Raw genomic sequence first — 5,487 nt, forward strand, 5'->3', positions numbered from 1 at the left:
CGAACCCTCAACCCTTTAGAACAATACTCCAACCACTGAGCAACACTGGCCAGGGTTCTGGTTCCATTTTAAAGTGGCTTCATTTATATATATATTTTGACACAATTAAACATAAGCAGTTCCACACAAGCGGCTTTGCAATTTCCCAACCCTTTTCTGCCACCACAATCTGTGAACATACTCAGAAGGCATAGGATAACAATGATGGAGTCTAGAGTTACCAGGACCAGGACCCTGTGGCCCCTCTAGCCTGAATCCCCAGTTCCCTTCATATGTCCATTTTCAAATTCTTTTTTTTAAATATCTTTATGTTTTTATTGATTTCAGAGAGAGGAAGGGAGAGGGAGAGATATAGAAACATCAATGATGAGAGAGAATCATTGATCAGTTGCCTCGCACACCCTCCTGCTGGGGACCCTAGCATGTGTTCCCATAGAGATCAAAGGGTGACTTCCTGGTTCATGGATTGACGCTCAACCACTGAGCCACACCAGCCGGGCTCCAATTTCTTAAAACAAGAGTTAATTGTTGTTGACATTTTCTGATCACAACAGCAACAGAAAATACAAGTAAGCAAAAATTTTAAATGCAGCTACCATTTTAAACATATTTCTACTGCATTTCCTGATTCTTTAAGCCCTGAGAACACTTCCCACCAATTGACTGACATTTGCCCACATCTCCTGACTCCAGACTTGATTTTAGTTCAGAGTGTCCTCTAGCTTTTAGTCTGTGTTCACTCTTTCTTGGAACAATTTTTATAGAGGGATTTCTTTTCTGCCTCAATGATTGCACACACTGCATCTTGCTTTCCTCTCTTTTTAATTTAATTTTAGTAGGAACAAAATTTAATTCAGCAACATGAATGGAGTGTTTATATACATACAAAGTGAAAGATATTGTTGACTTGAATCATTTTAGCTGTTTTCAGAGAAAAATTTGATTAGCTAAGATGCTTTGTATAATTAATGTACTAAGTAAGAATCGATATTGATCACAGTATTGGAGTTTAAAAACTATCGGGCCCTAGCTGGTTTGATTCAGTGGATAGAGTGCCGGCCTGCAGACTGAAGGGTCCCAGATTTGATTCCGGTGAAGGGCAGGTACCTTGGTTGCAGGCTCCTCTCCGGCCTGAGTCCTAGACCGGGCTAATGCAGGAGGCAATCAATCGATGTGTTTCTCTCAAATAAGTATTTCTCTCTGTCTTTCCCTCTGTCTTCCACTCTCTCTAAAAAGCAATGGAAACATATCCTTGGGTGAGGATAAAAAAAAAAAAAAGAGAGAAGCTTTTTACTAGTATAAGCGTAATCTATGGACACAGACAGTAGGGGGATGAGCACATGTGCTGGGGGGTAGAAACGGCCAGGGAGAGGTCAATGGGGGAGAGGGGGAAGGAGACATGTGTAATATTTTAAACAATAAAGAATTTATTTATTTATTTATTTATTTATTTATTTTTAAATATATTTTATTGATTTTTTACAGAGAGGAAGGGAGAGAGATAGAGAGTTAGAAACATCGATGAGAGAGAAACATCGATCAGCTGCCTCCTGCACATCTCCCACTGGGGATGTGCCCGCAACCCAGGTACATGCCCTTGACCGGAATCGAACCTGGGACCTTTCAGTCCGCAGGCCGACGCTCTATCCACAGAGCCAAACCGGTTTCGGCCAATAAAGAATTTAAATTAAAAAAAGAATTATTGGGTTCCTCCATTCAGGAACGCTGTAATAGGGGAGGTCATCATTTTTCAGGAAAACCAAGGTGCTGGCTTCCCTTTTTGTGACAATGCTGAGGAGACGTAAATAGGGCTGAATCTGACTTCAAAATACCTCCCCACACTTCCTAGCAGCAGAAGGGTTATTGAGCCAATGAATAAAAATACAGTTGATTTTGTGTTGCTCTTGTATCCTTTTACTTCACTTAACAAACTTACATCTCAGAGTTTTGAGCATATGTATTTTTTTCAGGTTTTCTATGTATAAGATTGTGCCATCCACAAAGAGATAAATTTACTTCTTCCTTTCTAATCTAGTGCCCTTAATTGTTTGTTTGTTTTTAAGTGTCTTTATCTTTTGGAGTTCAATACTGAACTATTTACAGAAAAAATGATGTCTGGGATTTGCTTCAGAATAATAGGGGCATAGAGGGCAAGGGTTGTAGATAAAACAACACAGGCCATGAGTTTAAACCGAGTGATGGGTACATGGATGTTCATTATACTAATCTTTTTACTTTTGTAAATGTTTTAAAATTTCTATAATAAGAACCAAAATGCCTGTGCTTGGAGCCATCACAGACATTTAGACTCAGAATCTTTGGGATAAGTGAGTATGGAATGTATTTTTTAACAAATTCCCTGGACTATTCATACAGAAATCGTTTGAGGGTTTCTGCTCCAGCCTGTGAATCACAAATAAACAGAGCTTTTGTCATCCTAGCCTGGGGTCCCCTCCAGGTTTCCACCATCCTGGTGCTTTGCCAAATGTAGGTCTGTGTTTGAGAAAACATGATGAAGGGTGCCCTGTCATCATCACAAAATCTAACATTCTCAAGCAACCAAAATATACACTGTGCTAAGTCACAAATTTCATTAATTTACCATTCAGCTAGACCACTTTCACAAAGAAAGGCTGTGAAGACAAGCATACATGGAATATTAAATTTTGAAATTAATATTCCTCTAGGCCAGTGGTCGGCAAACTGCAGCTCGCGAGCCACATGTGGCTCTTTGGCCCCTTGAGTGTGGCTCTTCCACAAAATACCGACTTCTGCGCATGGGCCACGAAGTTTCAATCGCACTGTACATGCGCGCCCGCACCTGGTATTTTGTACGGGGCTGCGTTGTGGTCAGTGGTAACTTATATGCAAGCATAAACAAACTTAAACAAAAGAGGTTTCGTGCCAAATACAGAAAGCCACGCCTGTGCAGTGAATAGCTTGCTGCGTCCTTTCTTTTGCACCTGCTTATAGCAAATTAGCCTTGAACACCCTGAGTAGGATCTCACCTTGAACACTGATGCACTCTAGACAGGGTCCCCACAGTCACACAATCATTTTTCTGTTTTTCACATGAGAATGACTTAGCAGGTCAATAGAAGCAGTTAGGGATTTTTTGTTATTTAGAATACAATAAAAATTTAATTCTGCTTTCTATATTTTGAAAGTGAAATTATAGTTGTCTGAACCTAATTTTAGGGTACTATTTTAAAATAATGTTTTCAAGCCCACAGACCTGTGTTTAAACCAAACAGGCTGCCCTCCAGGGCTGTCCCCTCTGTGCTTCACTTATACTTTCCACAGCCGCCTTCATCTGAACTCCCAAATCCAACTGAGCCCTGAATCAGTTTGGTCCCTCTGAGCACTCAAACCCTGGCTTTGCAATGTGTAACTTTGAACTTCTTGTTGTCATGTTGCTCCACAAAAAACATCCTGTCGGTATTTTCTTCTGTGTGTGTGGTCTCTCCATCGTCTTTTTTGTTCGTTCTCTTCTCAGTCTTCACAGAAGTGTTCCAGGGAGCTGCTGGCTGGCATCCAGTCCTGTCCGACCTTGCTGAGTGCTACACCACTGTGGGGTCCTGGGCATTTAGAGATTATGGTGACTGTGCTTCTCCACACAGATGGTTGCCTTGCTGCCCAGGCCTGGCCCGGATCTGTGCCTCAAATGTGAACTGTGTTTCCAGCTGCACAGACAAGGACTTTTTTTTCACACAGATGAAACCCCCGACATCAGGGTTTTGCAAGTTGTGCTTTTTTTTTTTAATGAAACTTACATATGGAATGACTTCACTGCAAATGAACATCCATCCTTGCCTGGAAATTTCAGGGCTGAGCCCCTCGCCCTCACCCGCTAGCATCTGTCCTTAGTCTATCCTGGTCTATCCTCACTTGGCCCACTTGGTACTTGAGACAATGCCCAATCGATAGTTTCCTGGAAGTGAGAGAGCAGATTCCCAGGAGCATTCCTCATGGTGTGAGGAGTGGCTTCTCTCAGGAAGACATTGAAATCACACAGCCATCTCTTCACTCCTAGTCTTGATTTCCTGACATTCTGAAAGCTGTGCAGTGACAAATTCTTCTGGGTGTTTGAACTGACCAAACAGAGTGTTGCCTCACAGGACAGGCTGTAGGAGCTGCCCATTTGAGTGACTCTCACTGTTGATTCCAGATGGGGGTGAGGCCATCATGTGTATCTGTGTGTATGCCTGTGTGTGCATGTGTCTGTTTGTGTGTGTGCATGTGTTTGTATGTGTTTGTGTGCAAGTGTTTGCATGTGTGTGCACATGTGTATGTGTGTGTGTTGTTTGTGCATGTGCTTTCTTGAAAAAGGAGAGGGCTTAACTTTGAGCAATTCAACTAATTATGCAATGAATGTAAAAATAAACCTTCAAAAAGTGGTGAAGTGGTAACATAATACTATGGATGTTAAGTTCAAAGTCATCTTCTGTATTATTTCCAGTATAATCTGTAAATCCTATGTTTCTTCTCTTTGTATAATAGCATTAAAGGAAAACTAGGATTACCCCTGTATCTGAATTTCAGAGATCCTCTACAATACATGGCTCTACCCTTGCCAAACAAACACTTGTCAGGCCTTTAAGTGGCTCAGTATTAATCCACAACTGGCAGTTACGATGTTGGAAATTCCATTCAAAGTCCTCACATTATTTTCAGTGTTTTCAGCATGTGCAATTTAATATATCTAAATACTTTAAAAAAAATATGGAATGCTGTTGTATGTGTGTTTCCCCCCACGTCCCGCGTGGTTCAGGGTTCAGGATCTGGAAGAGGAGCCACACACAAATGAAAGAGAAGAGACAAGAGATAATTTGGAACTACTGCGGGGCCAGGCCGGCAAGTCCAACTCAAGGGGAAGGACCTCCACCGGTGCCCAGGCCTCACCAGCCTTTTATTCAACTTTGGTTAAACATAAAACCCGTAGTCAGGCAGGTAATTGCAGTAATAGACAGGCTATCATAAAGGTCAGTATATATTAGGAGGATTTATTCTGAGACTATTTGGTCAGGAAATAGCTTCAGCCCCCATTGTCTAGACAATCAGTGCATAACTCAGGCCCTGCCGTGGGTCCAAGGATCACCAGCCTTCTGGGATCCTTGTTTGAACTTCTCTGCTAGTGAAGACAATGGGCGGACTCCTGCATCTCCTACAGAATGCTTCATGAATTTGCATGACATCCTTGTGCAGGGACCATGCTAATCTCTGTATTGTTCCAATTTTTTTAACTAAATACTTTTGTAAAAAGCAATTCAATATTCATGGGATACTGGTCATAACTATGACTTAATCATAGGAATCATCATAAATGCATTTTTTAAATTTTCTGTTCAGAATTCCTAAGACTGCACAGCTATGGTGGTGTTAACCATCTGTAAAAATCTATTTCTCCCCCTAAATTTGACATTCATAATTTGATTCACTAGACTGAGAACTCACAGACAGATGACTGGCTTTATCCTCCCTTCTAGG

General features: G+C 41.4%; 1 non-coding gene across 1 annotated transcript; it reads right to left on the bottom strand.

Annotated features, from left to right (window-relative positions):
• Positions 1 to 5,160: 5,160 nt before the first annotated feature.
• On the bottom strand, positions 5,161 to 5,264 carry LOC118652281. The gene has a single exon (XR_004966541.1). It is a non-coding gene; the product is annotated as a U6 spliceosomal RNA (small nuclear RNA).
• Positions 5,265 to 5,487: the final 223 nt, after the last annotated feature.

This window comes from Myotis myotis, unplaced genomic scaffold (genome assembly GCF_014108235.1).
Source record: "Myotis myotis isolate mMyoMyo1 unplaced genomic scaffold, mMyoMyo1.p scaffold_m19_p_3, whole genome shotgun sequence".
In the NCBI taxonomy this organism is placed as follows: domain Eukaryota; kingdom Metazoa; phylum Chordata; class Mammalia; order Chiroptera; family Vespertilionidae; genus Myotis; species Myotis myotis.